Here is a 19,559-nt window from a genome sequence, read left to right on the forward strand (position 1 = left end):
TCTCTCCACATGCCCTCAGGTTCAGGGTCACGGCAACAGTTCAGCCATCCCATAGATGAATTCAAAGACTCTTATATGGTAAAAGGTTTAAAAAAACAGCTTTTTAATAGCTTTTTATTGACAGTTTTGTTTGACGCACCTACACTGCAATGATTATGCGTCTGGCCCTAAGTTAACTTCCAGTCTGTGTTTGTTTATTGGTCTGGCTAGTGGCTAAGTTAACCTCTGGAATAATTACCTTCTGGAAAATAAAAGATGAGAGGAGACGGTGAGTGGATTTGGCAGCCAGGCAAGATTTTACGGATCTGTAGCTAACATTGTATACATTAATTTTACACAGTAGGGGAGAGCAGAGGCTATTAATACCAGGTGACATTTTGAACAAATGTAAAATGACTTCAGTATAATTTTACTTCGAACATAAGTAGCACATTGTTACTTTTGATCGTGTCAACTGGGTCGAAAGTAACACACAGGTGGGTCAAAAGTAACACAACAGAACGCGACCCAGGAGACAGGAGTGTATCCTTGGAGATGCACACGACAAGACGCACCCTAGAGCCGGCTTCATCACCACAACGATTATAGGATCCTGTTCTAGGGGTGCTGGGCTAAGTTCAGGGACGCCAGCGGGCACTGGGCAGAGTTCAGGGACGTAAGTGTGTCTGAGGCTGGGCTGGAGTAGGTTGTACGAGACACAGCTTGGGTGGTAGAGAAAACCCGTAACACAGTTCAATAAATTTTGTAGACTCAGGGCAGATCTCAGGGATGAGTGGGGGCTCAGGTGAGCGAGCATGGGATTCGCGACTATCAGGTGAGCGAGAGTGGGACTCACGCTGATTAGGCGAGGTGAAGGACACATGGACAGTTTTCAGGTGAGCTGGAGCACTGCAGTGGTTTTGGGGTGGGACTGGATGATGACTAAATATGTCCTCTTTAGCAATATCTATCAACCTCGAAATTATAGCCATTCAATTGGAGGACACAATTTAGGAAATCAATAAAGCATAAATGGCATAGATCAGGGGAAATTATCATAAATATATAATCATCCAGCCCCACACGAAAGCATGAGTTAGGTATGGCATCACTCCAGCTCACCAGGGGGGGACAGTGTAAATAACCTGGCAACATTATCCCCCAGAAGACGTCTGTTTTGCTGTAGACGTTAAAGCAAATATCTGGAGAATCCATATCCTATGGTCTGTTCTTCTGTCACAGGATGTGTATAGCAGGAAGACAACAATATGTAATAATGTAATGACGCAATCACAGTAACAAACATTAACTATATATATAAACACACAATGCAAAGACGCAAATGGACGAAACTCAAACTTATCACAGGTTATGACAAAACTAAAAATAGTAGGTTGAACTGAATTGCAAAACAAAGTTGTTTTACCTTCATGCTGCATTTTTTTATACAGTGCTCGTATTCTGTACCTTTCCACAGGAAAAAATGACATAAGCTCAGTGTAATGGTTGATACGCTTTAGCTATGATTTGAACTAAGGTAATTTACTTGTCATTTATTTTGCTTGTTTTTTAGAAGTAATCTACTCTTTTGTTAGTGATTTTATGTTGTCAGTCTACCGTAAGTTAAGTTTGTTCCATAAAAGCTGTTTTTTAAGTTGTTACAGCTAAACCTAGGCCTTTCCATTACAAAGAACAATTAATGGATGGTATACATTCTTTTATGAATGAAATTATAATATAATTTAACCAATTTAAAATGAATAACCATTGTTATAAGTTTTCATTTTAACCAAAAGTTAAGGGGTGCAGCTGTAAGTGTTAAAGGAAAGAAGAGTTTTGTTTAAGCCTATTTTACATTCATTGCACTCGCTACCGATTCAATATTGAATTAAAATTTGCCTACAAAGCCTACAAAAACAATTTCGCTCCTCAATAATAGAGTTGTTTACTGAACATAATTTAGTCAGATCACTCAGATAACAGACCAGTCATCTGTACACAGATCTAGACTGCAATGCAAAGAGCCTGGGTGGTAGCTGGTCCAAAGCTGTGGCACAATTTGCTTTCATCTATCAAAACAGCGCCCACAGTCAGGGCCGCATTAATGCATGAGCTTACCTGGGCTTAAGCCCAGGGCCCCAGGCTGGGAGGGGGGCCCCCAGTGATGCTGGAAAAAATAACCGTATTATATAATAAGTTGATAGTCCCTTCAAAATGATGCTTCATCGCTTTGGTTTGAATGTCACTGGGTGAATCCAGTTCCTATGCAAGAAAATAACTTATGTCTGAACCCTGCAATCATTAGTGAGCTTTATTTAAATTTCTGTATGAAAACAGTTTTGATAACCTAAAAAAGAGGAAACCACGGCTACGGTTCAGTGATCTTTTATGACCAAAAAAAAACAGACAAATTACATATAATTTGTGATTGTTACTGTAAATGATAAAAACTAAGCTTTATATACAACTCCTTAAACGTTCATTTATAACAAGAAAAACACTGAAATTAAAGGGAAATTCCACTTCTTATGAAAATCATTTTCCATCTCCCCTAGAGTTAAACATTTGAATCTTACCGTTTTGGAGTCCATACAGCTGATCTCCTGGTCTGGCGCTAGCACTTTTAGCATAGCTTTGCACAATCCATTGAATCTGATTAGACAATTAGCATTGCGCTAAAAATAACCAAAGAGTTTTGATATTTACGTGTCATCACCTAAATTTCATGAACAGCGTACCTGTTTTATAACTCAAATTTTGACAAGATAACCAAAAATCTGTTTATTTGATGGTTAGTTTGATCTTAAGTATGACACACAAAGCACCTACCGCTTTTGGCTAAATTGCATTTTATTGAAAGCTCCTTGTTACATATCATTTGCATAGCATTAATATAATAGGCTGTATATTAACATATTAGGAGAACGCTGTTATATGTGAAATCATATAATGTGCACCCTTATACAGCCAAAATTGAAGGATCCTTATTTCATAACACATTTAAAGTGTGTGTTGCAGGTTAACCACCACTGTCGATTAATGGGTACATAAATCACTCAAGATATGTGTATAATTTTTAAAATGTCTCAAAAATGGTCTTAAAGACCACTTTTTTTACGTTTTTGGTATTAACGGTTTTTTAACGCAATTCTGCGATGACGTCACGTTGGGGAGAAGTGGAGAAAGACTCAGCCAGAGCCATAGAGATAGATGAGACATTTATTGCTATTTAATACTTACGTATATAATTTGGAAATCATATATACATCGTAGGAAATATATAATGTGTTATACTGCAAAGTTACCTTGCTAATTATTATTTATGATATATGTGGAGATAAATAAAACTTCGCAAATCTGCTGATTTGATCCATTCATGTCCTGACCACCAGGCTAGAGATTTTTAAACATCCTTAATCCACACTTACTAGTCTATCAAATAATATCTCAAATATATTGTTTTGTGAAATAAAAGGATGCTTTGTTATATTGTTTATGCGATTATAACGAATCACACGATCATTTTATGCAGCAGTAGTCAGCAGCTGCAGCATACTCGGATCCGACCGCATACATACTGTAATAAACAGGCGTTCTGCGGCTTTTTACATCACGACAGGCTATGCCATTGAGGAGGAACCGCTCATTGATCACCGTATTTTTATAAATCCTGTACATGTTTGGACCTGCCGAACAGGTTGAGCACTTTTATATACTTTATTGAGCAGAGAGGCTGCCTGCACAGTTTGACCAGCGGGCTGCGGGAACCGGCCGCACATCACGCCGCCAGACGGTGTTGCTAATATAACTCGAAATGTATAGCTATTATCAGGTCGGCTCACCGGGAAAGTCCCAACTCTCTCGATTGCCATTCCGCTACTGGCTGTAAGAAAGTGAGTGCGTTTGGGTCGCTGGTCCCCGCGAACAGACGTGACGTGCTTCACTCACCTTCAAGGATTAGAGACATGCTGCCAAAACCGTTTGTGCTGAAGATCGCATAAAGTTACACCCATTTCAGGCAGGATCATGGACCCCCTCAAGCCAGCATGCACAAGTATGTTAATTGTTTGTTTACTTTCTACACGAAGATATGCTAACCTTATGCTATCTGGCTGTCTGCCTATCTCTCTCTACTAGCCTATCCATCTGTCTGTCTGTCTATCTGTCTGTCTGTCTATCTATCTATCTATCTATCTATCTATCTATCTATCTATCTATCTATCTATCTATCTATCTATCTATCTATCTATCTATCTATCTATCTATCTATCTATCTATCTATCTATCTATCTATAATCTGCGCTATCAGAACTGTACTTTACTCGTCTTTCTATAGTCATTCTCAATGCTCTCAAGGCGGCTTTGGTAAATTCTCTCCCCAGCGTGACGTCATACAGTGCGTTGTGAGGGAAAGGAGAATCATTGCAAATTGCTGTACTTTTTCATACTTTTTCGGGTTTTGTGATACCCAACAACATAAAATACAATGGATAACAGTTTAAATGTTTATTATCAACAAGCAAATTGCACAAATTCGTTGAAAAATTTTACCTGCAAAACGCCCTTTAAGACGATTCGACTGCAAAACTGTTAGTCGAATCAGGCTTCTATAACGAAGCATCAAATCTTCGACTATTCGGGGTCACCCCTAGCTAGGACTACGTGCATATATGCAATGATATTTATGTAGGCTATATTGTAGGCCCACTTGAATTTTGATCACTTATGGTTTTAATATTTTGTTATTGCATTTATGTCAGCAAAATTAAAGGCTGACAACTTGCACTTTGTGATTATTGATATTGTGTAAAGACCAGGGGTTTCTTGCCGCTGTCGCCCTGTTGGAATGCTTACTGGGAGACTGCTGATATTTGTTTAGCTTGGCGTTTTGTAAATGTGCCAATAAAACCTTTCGTGTAATGGTTTGGTTACAATCTTAAAGACGTCAATTTTTAAATTTTGTAAGCAAGTAGTTATCCAGGCTATAGGCTGGCTGCGGTCAAAGGTTTGAAAAAACTCCTTTGGAGAAAAAACTCCTTGTGAGAGAACCAGACTTAGCCGGGAGGGCTGATCTCAACTGACATGCTACACTTGCAATTCGTGACTCTTTATAGCCCTACCATATATTTAATAATTTCCTGTGTTTTTCTTGTAAAGCTTGTTGTAGTCAAAGAAAAGAGATTTACATTGAAGACGATCACTTGCATTTACTTTGGGGTATGTACCTTTTGCATATCGTTAACATGTACACTTTTAAAACGAATGTGTTAAAATAACACATCTTGTATCTAGTTAAGGACATATTAAGGATCTAAATGTGTTGTCCTTAAAGGTGCAGTGTGTAAATTTTAGCGGCATCTAGTGGTGAGGTTGCGAATTGCAACCAACGGCCTTGTCCACGTCTCACCCTTCGCTTTTGAAACACATAGAGAAGCTACTGTAGCCACCACCGGACAAACAGGTCATCGTCTGAGAAAACTTAGTAAAAAAAAATTGTCCTTTAAGGGCTTCTGTAGAAAAATGGCAGCACAAAACGGCGACTTCCATGTAAGGGGACCCTCGGTGTATGTAGATAAAAAGGTCTCATTGTAAGGTAATAAACACCCCTGATAATATAGTTTTGTATATTATTTTGCATTTCTGTCAAAAGATCCTTCTAAAAATTACACACTGCACCTTTAATACATCTCTGTGTTATTTTTGGAACAACACACTTTGTGTTGTTTTAACAAATCTTGTGTTGTCCCGTTTATGTCTTTAAACACAAAATCAACACGAAATGACACATAATGTGTTTAGTAGTTTAACACAGAACAATGTGTTAAAATAACACATCCTTTCTTAGATGGATGCACATTTTTGGACTTGAAGGACATGGACCCTGTAACTTCTTATTTGATTAACTGAAAGATCTAAAACATTTTCTAAAATAATTGAAAATGTGTTCGTCTGAAAAACGATGGACATTTGCATCTCGGACAGCTTGGGGGTGAGTAAATCGTGGGTTTAATATTGTTTTTGGCCGAACTATCCCTTAAAGTTACTCCCCAGTAACCAAGTAACTAATTGCGTTACTTAGTTACTTTTCATGTAAAGTAATTACTTTTGCGTTACTTTTTCTTACTTGGCTGAGGCTTGATCTCTTTCAGGCCTTGCAGGTGTTTTTTATGACTTCAAAGTTCTGCATTCAGAAATTGCATATTTTCATCGCAAAAATGTCAAGCTCTGGCCTGCCATCTCCGTTTCTGACTGAAACTGTTCCCGCTCAGGCGCGCACACAAAAGGTGCGTAAATCTACTTGACTACGTTCCGTTTATTTCAGTACATCATTTTTATTGAATTAATTAAACTGAAAATTAACTCACATTACCAAATAACTCAAATATTAATGTGTACAAATTAATGTGTTACTTTACTCATTACTTCAGAAAAGTAATATTATTACGTAATGCACTTTACTTGTAATGCATTATCCCCAAATGTGACAATTGTAAAAGATTTCTTTTTACAAACTCCACACCATTTTTGTCACTGAGAATTAGTGTTGTAGTTCTTGAGACCGGTCTTGAGACCACTTTTTAAAGGTCTTGGTCTCAGACAAAGAGGACTCTGAATTTTATTTCATTACCGGTCAAGACCACAACTGATGGCACATCACGAATTTATTTTTTATTATTAATTTTATGCAGTTTATTCAGGTTTGGCATATGATGTTGGCATTGTTTAAGCATTGTTTAAGTTCTCCCAATGACAATTTTTCTAATTTATTCCTAAAAACACCTGCATTGTGTTAAGTGGATGGCACGCCATGGAAAGACAGTTCAGAATAAATGGTTTAGTTGATTTAAGCTCTTTAGTGTTTGTTCACTTTTATTTGCTTATAAACAAAGATAAATTCCCACATATCTGCAATGCCTTTGATTATTTTATCAATCATAATCATATGCATATTCCACATTTTATCATAAGTGTTTTAATGCAGTGACTTGCACTGGTCTTGGTCTTGTCCCGGTTTCGGCCTGTCTTGGTCTTGGTCATGACCTGGTCTCAGTTTAGGTGGTCTTGACTACAACACTACTGAGAATGTTAAGTGGATGTCCATTTACTTCATAATCATTAAAATCATACCCACTTCATTAAATTTGAAATATATTACAAGCACTTTTTGCATTTGGCCTATGATTTCATCCAAAGCGACCGTCAGTTTATTTAAAGTATACATTTTATTTAAACGTGTGTTTCTTTCTTGAAATCGACCCCACAACTTTCTCGCTGCCAGATGCAATGCTTTACCGATTGACGTTTGCAGAATATTAGATGTAATTTCATTTTTTTTAAATTATGTAATGTTGGTGCTGGGCCAGCAGGAAGTTTCTTAGTGATCTGACATTATGAAGTGGTTAGTTGTGAGAGTGTCAGGCCGCAGGGTTAGATGTGAGCGAGGGAAACCTGCTTGTGGGCTGAAAAAATTACTCCTGTGATAATACTCATTGTGTCCTTCATTAAAAACCCACATACTTGCGTCAAGGTGAACAGCCTGACGTATGGAAAGATGGTACGGTCAGAGTCAAGTGGAACATTGATGTAACATAAATGTAATATTATCATGTTAATAAGTAGGAATCTATCCATGGTCAGTCTTCTGTGTATGATAATGAATAACCTAACCATCATTTTACTATTTAAATAAAAACTTGCATCATTCACCAGAGGATATTTGCATGCAGCATGACACATTTTATCTTACAAAGTACACCTCCAACCAATAATGCACTGAAAAAATGATTCATTGAATTTAATCGATTTTTTTAAGTGGTTGCAATCAATTTATTTAAGCTACATTTAAACAAAAAGATTAATAACATAAAATAAAATATAAAACTTTTGTTTAAATGTAGCTTAAATAAATTCATTGCAACCACTTACCTTAAAATATTTATTAAATTCAATATATCATTTTTTTCAGTGTGTGAGCAGGACCAGAACCATGTAGGATGCAAAGGCATGTTTTATTTAATTTGGTTATAATCAATGAGGACAATAAAATTTGCAATTATATATGTAATATATTTAATAACTTTTCTAGCATTTTTCTGTGTTTGTTTTTTGTCTTTCATGTAAACCTGCTTTGAAACAATGAAACATTGTAAAACAAAAAAGCACTAATACTGTAAATGTGACTTGACTTGACATGTCCAGACCGTACCTGAACAACATGTAGCCCTCTGGTTTGTATGTGACCCTGATGTTGTCATCTCTATACTCTGGTACTGAATCAGTATCTGACCAGATACAAAAAAAGGTGGCTGTCCATCTGAATTCCCCAGGTTGGAAATCACATACGGCACAAACACCTGCTGAGAGCGTCTTTCTGCAGATGACAGACTGTGAGAGTTTGGTGATGTGGCTAACCACATTTCATGAGTCTGCAGTTAAACGCGTATGTTTTTGTTTTTTCTATGTTGATTTGTGAGTGAAAGAAATCGACAACATTTCAGGTGTTTGTGACCACAAAAGATTTCACCTTGCATCTGTCAAAGTCAAGGTGCTCATACAGATGTATTAATAACGTAACGTAAGCACAAAACTTGGGTCTGGGAAATTTTTGATGTCAACAGATTTGCAATAATATGTTGTTGTGCTGACTAGTTTAAATTGCATGCCCAAATAACAAAAAGGTGGTGTTTACCGCCCACCATGAATAATCTCAAATCCCCCCTCGTGTTGTGCAAACTTGTGGTGTATTTGCATAAGAAGAATTTTCTGCAAATATTTTGATAATATCATATTGATTGACACACAAGAGAGACAGATTACATGAACAAGATTTATTGACCTTTACAGTCACTATGTTAGGCCATTTTCCCCGGACACGTCCTGGCCATTGCCCCCCAAAGTGCATTCTATTAATAGCCTCAATTTTAATATTTATTTATTACATATTTTTATATTAGCATATTAGCATATTTGAGTAGATTATATCAAAAAAGTAGCCCTAGTAGTGAAAAGTAGTGGATAGTTTTATCCATTGCTGTAGCCCTTGCTCACAAAAAGTGAGCTTTAAATATCTTCAGTAATTAAGCTCAATGTTCTGTTGGAAAGTGCAGAAAATGTTTGAAGTGGTTTTAAATAGAGAGAAAATAAACAGTGCTTGTTAAAAATGCATGAGTTGATGTTTATCACTACTCCTGGGCTCTTTAAAGTTTAGTTTTGTGCAGCTGTGTCACAAACACACATCAAAAGCTTAATTTTAGCCAACCATGTTCAAACAAGCATCCTCTGGGAGACTTTGGCATAAGGAATGAGAATGAATGGTCTGCCAGTCGTTGTGTTCAAAGACAAACCTCACAGAACAGGTGCTACCAGATGACCACCTGGACACAATTAAGAGTATATCCATAGAAGTTTTGTTAGACTAATATTTGCATTAATTTAACTTTGCCTCATATGCAGTTTCCAAGAGCAATAATAAAACAGTTCAAGTTATTCAAAACCTGTGTGATGAAATGCCAGTGGATGCTGCTGAGCTTAAAAAAAAACACCATAAGGCAATCCATGTGATTTATGTGACGGTAATAAGGATGTGTAAGAAACAAAATATTTGTTGTTTTACTTACCCTTACAAAAATAAGTTTATTCAAGTGTGCTATGGGTATAATTCTTTTGAACTAAAAATAAAAAAGTATACTTTCAGTTTACTTTTTTATGTACTTCTCCAAAATGTACTTTATAAGAAAGTATACTTTCAGTTTACTTTTTATGTAAAATGTACTTTAGGTACTTCTCAGAAATATACTTAAAATTGCACTGAGGTATACTTGACCTATACTGACAGAAATGTCTAAGTATGTTTGGCCTATACTTGTTTACCGACATATACTTAAAAGTATAAAGTAAAAATGCAACAACGAAAGCTATATGAATAACTACTAGTTGACTTTGAGTTCAATTGCAGTATAAACTAGTAAAAAAGTAGTTTAGTAAACATCACTGTACTTTAACAAAATAACCATTTACTACAAGTAAACTACTAGTATACATATGATTTCACTTGCAGTACAAATGAAAAACGTAATTGTGGAGTAGTTGTGCACTTAAAGTTGAGTCCTCTTACACTTATAGTACACTTAGAAGTATACTTTTATATACTAAAAAGTGGAACAAAAAAGCCTTACAAGTATACTAATACTACAACATAGATGTTGGTACACTTACATAAGTATACACTTAAGTATATTTAAAAATATACTTCAACATTACTTAAAGGGACACTCCACTTTTTTTGAAAATATGGTAATTTTCCAGCTCCCCTAGAGTTAAACATTTGATTCTTACCGTTTTGGAATCCATTCAGCCGATCTCCGGGTCTGGCGCTAGCATTTTTAGCATAGTTTAGCACAATCCATTGAATCTGATTAGACCATTAGCATCACGCTAAAAAATAACCAAATCGTTTCAATATTTTTTCTATTTAAAACTTGACTCTTCTGTAGTTACATCGTGTACTATGACAGACGGAAAATTAAAAGCTGCGATTTTCTATGATATGGCTAGGAACTATACTCTCAAACTGGCGTAATAATCAGTGACTTTGCTGATGTACATGGCTGCAGCAGGCGTAGTGATATTATGTTACATCAGCAAAGTCCTTGATTATTACGCCAGTTTGAGAGTATAGTTCCTAGCCATATCTGCCAAGAAAATTGCAACTTTAAAATACAACTATAAAATGAACTTGCACAGCTCTCAAATGTTATTCAGAAAATGTCACAGAAACATGTTTGACATCAACTACTTGCATAATTTCTTTTACAGCGTTTTGGCATTATATACAGTACATGGTCCAGTGTAACAACATTCTGGTTGTGTGTCAAATGGTGGTTTGGCTCATTGTGATGAGCTAGTAATGTGTTACTTATATTTGGGTCATTGGCAATTTCAAATTTCTTTAAATTAAAAAGAAGAGCATATTAATTTCACTTTATGTGATCCACCAAGACAGTCGCAGAGGTTTGGGATGATGTGATGGGTAGCATGTTTGATGACAGCGTGTTTCGCTGTGCCTGTATGGGAATGGAGAGAGTTGCAGGTACAGTTGGGTACCTGCGCATGTGCAGCAAGCGAACCTAGAGGCGAGCACGTACGACGGTTATACGTCAACATATAATCAGAATGATTGACATCTGGGATGACCAATAGTCTTGATGATCCACCCGGAAAACGGAAATCTTCCGCTATACCTTTAAATAAAATAGCAGTGCAACATCAGTAACCTGATAAACCACTGTTACAAATAATAGTAATATTTCTGCATTGGAAATTATTTACTTATAGATGTAGTAGTAGATATAGAAAAACAATAGACCCATTGGTAATGATATCCACACTACATGTTCTGAGTTATTGACTCATTTATTGAAAGTGACATGATCAAAATAATAGCAGTGTGACGTTTATTTGGAAAATAAAGTTAATTCTGTGAAATAAACATCTCTTTTTTTGTCCTTTATTAGGAAAGAGGGGACGTGAATGTTTCAGCATTGTTATATATCTGCTGCTGAATTTCTAATTAAAATGGACTGTTTCATAATTGCTCAGAGAAACAATGTAATTTGATTAAAAAGTTGATTTGAGAAAGGAAAATGTATAAAGAAATGCAGCAAAGTTTAGGATGCTCAGCTAAAATGATCTCAAATGCTTTAAAATGGCAAGAAAAACCCAAAGCACATGAAAGAAAACGACTTCTGTTAAAGGAATATTCCATTTTCTTAAAAGAAAAATCCAGATAATTTACTCACCACCATGTCATCCGAAATGTTGGTGTCTTTCTTTGTTCAGTCGAGAGGAAATTGTGTTTTTTGAGGAGAACATTGCAGGATTTTTTCTCATTTTGGTGGACTTTAATAGAGCCCAACATTTAATACTTAACTCAACACTTAACAGTTTTTTTCAACGTAGTTTCAAAGGACTATAAACAATCCCAAACGAGGCATAAGGGTCTTATCTAGCGAAGCGATTGTCATTTTTGACAAGAAAAATAAAAAGTGTCCAGTTTTGGACCACAAATTTTCGTCTAGATCCAGTCGTGATGCGCCAGCGTGACCCCACGCAATACGTCATGACGTCAAGAGGTCACAGAGGACGAACGCGAAACTCCACCCCAATGTTTACAAATGTGTTAAAAGAGGACTGTTCCGACGTTGTTGTATGTTAACTGATACTAAAAGTTGTGGTTTAAAAGAGCATATTTTTTATTTTTCTTGTCAAAAATGACAATCGTTTTGCTAGATAAGACACTTATGCCTCGTTTGGGATCGTTTATAGACCTTTGAAACTCCGTTGAAAAAAAATGTTAAGTGTTGAGTTAAGTATTAAATGTTGGGCTCTATTAAAGTCCATTAAAATTAGAAAAATCCTGCAATGTTTTCCTCAAAAAACATAATTTCTTCTCGACTGAACAAAGAAAGACATCAACATTTTGGATGACATGGTGGTGAGTAAATTATCTGGATTTTTCTTTTAAGAAAATGAAATATTCCTTTAAAACAGATTGAGGAATAGGCAGGATGGATAAGATTCAGACTTTCATCACCTCTAGAAAGTTCAAAGATGATCTAAAATGATCTGTGACAGTGATCTGATTGAAGCTAAACTGTTTGCAAGAATCCCTGTTGAGCAGCATTGTTAAAAGGAATTTGTAGAATCACATCAAAATCGACTGGACCAAAGAAAAATGGTATAACATTTTGTTGTCCAATGAGAGTAAAATTGTTCTTTTGGGGTCTTGTGGTTATCGACAGGCCTGAAGGTGACCCCCGGTTACAGAATTCAAGCCACAGTAAAGACAGTTAAACATTAAATCATGGTATTGGGATGTTTATCATACTACAGTGTTGGGCCTATTTATCGTATACAAGGGAGAATGGCTCAGTTTAAATACATCAGAATACTTAAAAAGATTATATTGCCCTTTGCAAAAGAGGAAATGCCCCTATAATGGGTGTTTCAACAAGACAACAACCCCAAACACACAAGCAAGTAGGCAAAATCTTGATTCCAGACAGAAAGGATTAAGGTAATGGAGTGGCCAGCTCAGGCCTGATCTCTATCTCATTGAAAACATGTGGGGTGACATTAAAAATGCAGCTTCTGAAGCAAAACCTAAAAATGTACAGGAACTGTGGATCATGGGTGTGGATGTTTCTAGGTGCCAGAAGTTAGTTGACTCAATTTGACACAGATGTGCTGCAGTTATAACAACAGTGGTTATGCAACTAAATATAAGTAATTTAATAGTTTAAAGTGAAGCAGAGTCGTATAAATATAGAGTTACTTACGACACGCTTTGATCTCACCGCCGCGCGGTCACGTGATTCATGTAACGTTCTACAGTTCCAAACCAAGCCGGGCTGTCAATCTGTTTGCATAGGTTTTCAGCTATTTTACAGTAGGTAAATATAAGCTTGTAATGTGAATTGATTACTATACTTACTATGTGTATAACGTTTTTTTTACTAGGGAGTGATGGAAATACGGTAAATCAGTTAATAAAGATAAACAGTAAATATTGTCACTATTAACTGTCTATCTTTATTAACTGATTTACTGTATTATAGTGACCCAAAGATAACTGTGGTTATCTATAGCCACTACAGCAACACAGTTTATCTTTTAGTTTTGTAGCAAAGATAAAATAATCAAAATATTTAAAAAAAAAATGTGTAGAAATATAAATAAATCCTACACTTTTACTAATCACAAAAAAGATCGCAGACACGGATATTTGGAACAGATGAAACATAACAGAAACACACTAAATTCATATTGAGGCATTTAGCTACTCGCTTTACCCCCTGTAATAGATATAAAAAATATGAGTATACATTAAAGTAGATGGCCACCTGTAATAAAATATTAAACAATTAAATCTATATTATTCACACATTATACACAATTCATTAAAATATAAGAATTTAACTAGTTATTATTAACGATAATCATTACCTACAGCTGAGTTCATAAAATACAACTGTTTACTATATTCATGAAATGTCCAAAAATGTAAAGAGATACAGTAATTTCATCGATTTACCAGCAGGTGCCATTGAAATTAATGGGCTTCAGTGCTGCGTTTGGAACTATGGGTCACTCCATGACACGCTGTTACTTCCGCATTCCATTCTTACAACGGACGTCTATGTGAGTGTCGTAACTCTCTTATTATACAGCTCTGAAGTGAAGTATTTCTTTTAAAAAAAATTCAGTTTATAAGTTTCTAAAGAGAAAAATGTTGATATAAATGTTGCATTTTTTTGAACAGCTTACTTTTAATTTTCTTTGCTTCCCTTCAAAAGAACAAGACACTTATACATTTTGTTAATGTTTTGATTTGGAATTTAAAATAAGGAAATAAAATCTTTTAATAACATTTCTGCCCATTGGTCACTTTTATTACTACACATGACACAATCTGACACCAATTAAGTGATGTATCAGTGATGGGTATTGGCAACTGCTGCTCATGTAAAGTAATATTTGTACTTTGATTTACTTCATTTGTTAGATGCATTTCAATTAGTATTATTATTATATTTAGCTTATATTTTATTCATTTTTCATTTTTATTAATTTACGGTGTCGGCCGGTGACTTCTTTATCAATTTTGTATGTTTTTAGCCTGCCATGTGTGTAGCTGGTCATGTCAAAATATGTGTTCGGCATGCCACACGACAAGCCAAACACGTGACCTTCTGAGCCAATGTTTTGACAGGACAAGCCAAACACGTGACTCTCTAAGCCCATATTTTGACAGGATGAGCGACACACTTGACCCTCTGACCCTATATTTTGACAGGACAAGTCACATACGTGAGACTCCAAGCCCATATTTTGACAGGACGAGCCACACTCGTGACTCTCTGAGCACATATTTTGACAGGACAAGCCACACACGTGACCCTTTAACTCATATTTTGACATGAGGAGCCACACATATAACCCTCTGACCCCATATTTTGACATGACGAGCCACACACACAACACCCTGAACCCATGTTTTGACATTACGAGCGGCACACATGACCCTCTGACCCCATATTTTGACATGACGAGCCACACACATGACCCTCTGACTCATATTTGGACAGGACGAGCTGCACACATGACCCTCTGACCCCATATTTTGACATGACGAGCCACACACACGACGCCCTGAACCCATGTTTTGACATCACGAGCCACACACATGACCCTCTGACCCCATATTTTGACAGGAAGAGCTACACACGTGACTCTTTGACTCATATTTTGACATGACGAGCCACACACATGACCCTCTGACCCCATATTTTGACATGACGAGCTGCACACATGACCCTCTGACCCCATATTTTGACAGGAAGAGCTACACACTAACCCTCTGACCCCATATTTTGACATCACGAGCCACACACATGACCCTCTAACCCCATATTTTGACATGACGAGCCACACACGTGACCCTTTGACTCATATTTTGACAGGAGGAGCCACACACATGACCCTCTGACCCCATATTTTGACAGGAAGAGCTACACACGTGACCCTCTGACCCCATATTTTGACATGACGAGCCACACACACAACACCCTGAACCCATGTTTTGACACGACGAGCCACACAATGTGACCCTCTGACCCCATATTTTGACATGACGAGCCACACACATGACCATCTGACCCCATATTTTGACACGTCGAGCCGCACAAGTGACCCTCTGACCCCATATTTTGACATGACGAGCCACACACATGACCATCTGACCCCATATTTTGACACGACGAGCCGCACAAGTGACCCTCTGACCCCATATTTTGACACGACGAGCCACACACGTGACCATCTGACCCTATTTTGACATGACGAGCCACACACATGACCCTTTGACCCCATATTTTGACATGACGAGCCACACACGTAACCCTCTGAACACATATTTTGATATGACGAGCCGCACCCATTAAACTCTGATCACATTTTGAATTTGCGCCCCTCAGAAGAAAAGTCACCGGCCGCCACTTTTCATTTACTAATTCATTTTTATTCATCTTTTTATGGTTTCCATACATAGTTGTATTATATTCTGTAATTGTATACAGCTTGATATCCTGTATTTTTCTCAGGGGTTCTATAACAAAAAAAACTTACATGACATAATTTACATTTCGGGTGAGAAAACTCATTAATAATGCAAGAGTGTGTTTTCTTTTCAAGTTTAACAACTCACATGATCATGGTTGTTTTAATTATGTTTTATATTAATTGATAAATTAAATAAAGACCCAAATGTATGGTGTAGACCTAAATTAATTGTATCAATGTTTGGGAATTTAGCCATCTGTTTTTCTTATGTGGTTGGGTGAGAGATGACAAACGCAGTGAGTTTTTCATTTATTTAAACAAAAATAAACTCAAATACTCATAAAGAGGTTTAAAGATGCAATTTGTATAATCCGCGCCACTAGAGGGTGCCAGATCAAATCAATAACAATGACGTAGAGATTCATGATGCTCTGAAGCAGCGTGGACTGATGGGATTTGTTGTCTTCAACTCATGTGTAAGGTTTCATGTAGAGATGCTCCGATCAGCATTTTTGGGGCCGATCACCGATTACCGATCACCAAGATCATGATCTGCCGATCGCCGATCAGAATGGCAGTGTAATGGGAATATTTAGTTTGCACCATTTGTAGAAATGAAACTAACTATAAATTAGGTATATTATTGTTTTAATAGAGAATCAAATAAATAGGCACAACAAATATTTCTTCTTGCAAAGAGAAATGTAATATGCATTTAAAAAGGTTTATGTCTGTTAAAAGTAATTAAAATAAAACACTTCACAGTCTTTACTGTATGAATTAAATATACACACATTCGTATGAAGTACAACAGTTCTTCACTGATGAGCAGAGAGTAATTTTATTGAAAGATGAATAAGGATACTGTAGCTTTAAGACGTGGGAGAGATCGTTCTCTTCACGTGCACTGATGACCGGCTGCTGTGTATGCGTGCGGCGGGTGTCCGCAAACAAGAACAGCTGTGAGGAAAATGGAAGTTTAAACCTTCAAAACTTTAAAATGAATGCAAGTAATAAACTTTCAGCATGAGGATGCAATTCTCCGCGATAGATATGTGTTGTATACGCTGTTTGATAGGGATGTGAAGACGCATCGCGCTGAGGACCGCAGCGCGTCCTCATAGAAATTACGCATATCTCTGTAAAGGCAGAGAGAGAAATCCAAATCTGCACGTCACACATGAGCCAAGGGTTACAAAATGCTCGCACTGTGTAAAATGGTCTCTAATTGCAGCCGCATCAGGAACGCTATGATGACAAAAGTAAACAGAAAGATCGGCTCATGAGATCGGCAAGTTTAGCAAGTGCCGATCGCGTCATTTAATGCCGTTAGTGGCCGATTACGCTCGGCGGCCGATCGATCGGAGCATCCCTAGTTTCATGGTATGTTCAAAACGCAATTGTGACTAATGACTAGATGTTACAGTATCAGTCCAATACGATGGTTTGTTAACACAACACAGAATTAAGTGTTCAGATGAACAAACTAACTTTTTGTCCACGACACTGTTGTCATGTGGTTTTTACGTCAGTAAAGGTGGTAACAAAGGGTAACGTAGATATTAACGTCATTTACAGGCGACTGCACTACCCCGTGTCACTGTTTAGGGCAGCAATTTTCTCATAATTTACAAGTAGTTGAAAACATTATAGATATTGTTAGTAATCAGCTGGACAAAATAACACCGGACTAGTGTTTTTTTTTTATATTTTACTGCAAATATCTTACAAATTGTACCTTTAAAGTAATCAAATAAGGGCGTGGTGTTATTAATGGGTTTGATGCAGGAAAAAGGCGGAGTTACGTTACCTGCGCGCTCCCCTCTCGCGGTACTTTGACGTCATGCGCCGATCGGTCTGCGCAGCGCCGCATGACGTTGATAACGGCCCAGGAATGGATTGACCTGAGATTGACAACATGACAAAATACCACATTGCAGCAGATAAAAAACAAGGATGTTTATAATGTTTGTTATGGCAATGACCCACAAATCTGATTATTAGACTGCCTCAGAAATGTATGTGATGCAACTTCAACGCAGAAGTGCCTGTAACACCGCGATAAGATCGACCAGTTACCACACGAGAGTTCGTTGGAAAAAATGCCCAGCCACTGCAACAGCCATGAACAGGGTTGTTAAATATATGTTTCTTCGTGGAAAACATCTCAAAGTTTCTTACAACAGCCGTGACATCGACCAGCCCAATATTGACCTTTAACTTACAAGATGGCGGCAACTTTTTATGTACCCGAGCTGTCAAATGAGGTAAATACTTTATGATCAGTTTGACCAATGATGTGTAAATCCCTTAACTTACTTCAGTGACCTGTATGAATTTTTGCGTTGATAGAGTTAAAAAACTTTATTAGAAAGCTTAATTCAACATAAAGTAATACTGGGAGTTACCATCATAATAAACATTAATGGGCAGAAAGCTTCCCCAGCAGAGGGCGCAAATGCTTCACTTTACGACACAACTTGCCCTCACATCCTGTAGCCTACTATAGATTTACGGTATATATTCATATTTTTGAAGACTTTGGGTTAGCTATAATGATAATTGATAAATTGTGATGCTAATGCTAATTCATTGTTAGCCATTTTAAATGAAGTTAAACGGTGTAAAGTTAGAAATTAGTCAAATGTATACTTAAGTAGTTTGTCTGGGACTGGTGATCTTGTTTGATGGTTTTGATTGTCAGCTCAGTCCACCAGGGGGGAACTAAGTTAAATAACTTAGCTAAATATTTTAAGATCGATTTGGTGCCACTTTAAAAACGATAAATCTTTTTTGTGAAATACTTGTGATGTTTAAATAAATTAGGACAGTGGTTTGTCAATGAAAACTGATGCTAATTGATGTCATTACATCTTGGCATCTGTTGCTATGGTCACCTCCTCACACACTTCTGTTCATGACTAATAATCTAAAATATTTACTTGTACTTTTGTTAAGTTGTGTTTAAATACACAGTTGAGAGGTATGCAGCTGTGACTTTACGTTTTCAAAGGGATAGTTCACCCACAAATGAAAATTCTGTCATAAGTTTCTTACCTTCATGTTGTTACAAACCTGTATTAAATTATTTTTTTCTGCTGAACACATAGGAAGATATTTTGAGCAATGTTTGTAACCAAACTAGGGATGCATTACGAATCTATAGCAGAATAAAAGTTTTAGTTTACATCAAATATGTGTGTGAACTGTGTATAATAACTTAAATGCACACACATGCATGTATATACTTAAGAAATGTGTACATGTGTATACATTTGTATATTTATGTATAATTTATATTGTATCGCAATATAAATGAATCGCTATGCATCCCTGAACCAAACTGTTTTTAAGCACAATTGACTTCCATAGTAGTATTAGTAGACTATGAAAGTCAATGGTGCTTCTGTTTCCTGCTTCGTTTCAAATATCTTTCTTTGTGTTTAGCAGAACAATTAAAT

The 19,559-nt window shown here is 36.7% G+C and overlaps 1 protein-coding gene across 4 annotated transcripts in view; it reads left to right on the forward strand.

Annotated features, from left to right (window-relative positions):
* Positions 1-19,559, forward strand: part of bbs12 (Bardet-Biedl syndrome 12) — an 89,391-nt gene that overhangs the window by 42,011 nt on the left and 27,821 nt on the right. Inside the window, exon 1 of one of the 4 annotated variants that reach the window (XM_055178126.2) lies at positions 17,990-18,365. The exons of the other annotated variants lie outside the window; for them this stretch is intronic. The gene's annotated coding sequence lies outside the window, so the exon portion shown is untranslated. Of the gene's footprint in view, positions 1-17,989; positions 18,366-19,559 lie in introns of those variants that run through there. 4 annotated transcript variants of the gene reach the window in all.

Source organism: Misgurnus anguillicaudatus, chromosome 16, assembly GCF_027580225.2.
Source record: "Misgurnus anguillicaudatus chromosome 16, ASM2758022v2, whole genome shotgun sequence".
Lineage (NCBI taxonomy): Eukaryota > Metazoa > Chordata > Actinopteri > Cypriniformes > Cobitidae > Misgurnus > Misgurnus anguillicaudatus.